Raw genomic sequence first — 371 nt, 5'->3', positions numbered from 1 at the left:
AACTTTTTTTTTTTTTTTTTTTTTTTCTTTAAAAGAAAAGAAGGGGGAAAGTATAATTTATTTATGAAATGGAAATTAAAGTGCTGGCTGTAGGGATGCCTCAAAGATTCAAACTAGGAGTTACAAGAGTCCTCTGGTGTGAGACCAAAAATGCCACCCCGTGAGAAGCATATGACCGCTGTTGATGTGGCCAGAAAAAAGTTTTGTTTACTATTTTATTATTTACCTTCTTATAAACGGAACAAACTTTTCACTCATTGTAAAGTACAAGTGTGCCAGGAAAAGCTCTTTGATAATTAGAATTTCTAAATTGTTTATGCAAGTTAATGGTTAAAAGATCCAGTCCCAAAAAAAAAAAAAAAAAAAAAAAT

The 371-nt window shown here is 30.7% G+C and overlaps 1 protein-coding gene across 2 annotated transcripts in view; it reads left to right on the top strand.

Annotated features, from left to right (window-relative positions):
- The window catches only part of LOC111462103 (protein transport protein Sec24-like At3g07100), a 17,351-nt gene that overhangs the window by 10,425 nt on the left and 6,555 nt on the right, over positions 1 to 371 (top strand). The gene's annotated exons all lie outside the window — the stretch shown is intronic.

This window comes from Cucurbita moschata, unplaced genomic scaffold (genome assembly GCF_002738365.1).
Source record: "Cucurbita moschata cultivar Rifu unplaced genomic scaffold, Cmos_1.0 Cmo_Scf00026, whole genome shotgun sequence".
Classification (NCBI taxonomy): Eukaryota; Viridiplantae; Streptophyta; class Magnoliopsida; order Cucurbitales; family Cucurbitaceae; genus Cucurbita; species Cucurbita moschata.
Note: the sequence above shows the minus strand (reverse complement) of the source record. Positions and strands in the feature narration are given on the sequence as shown.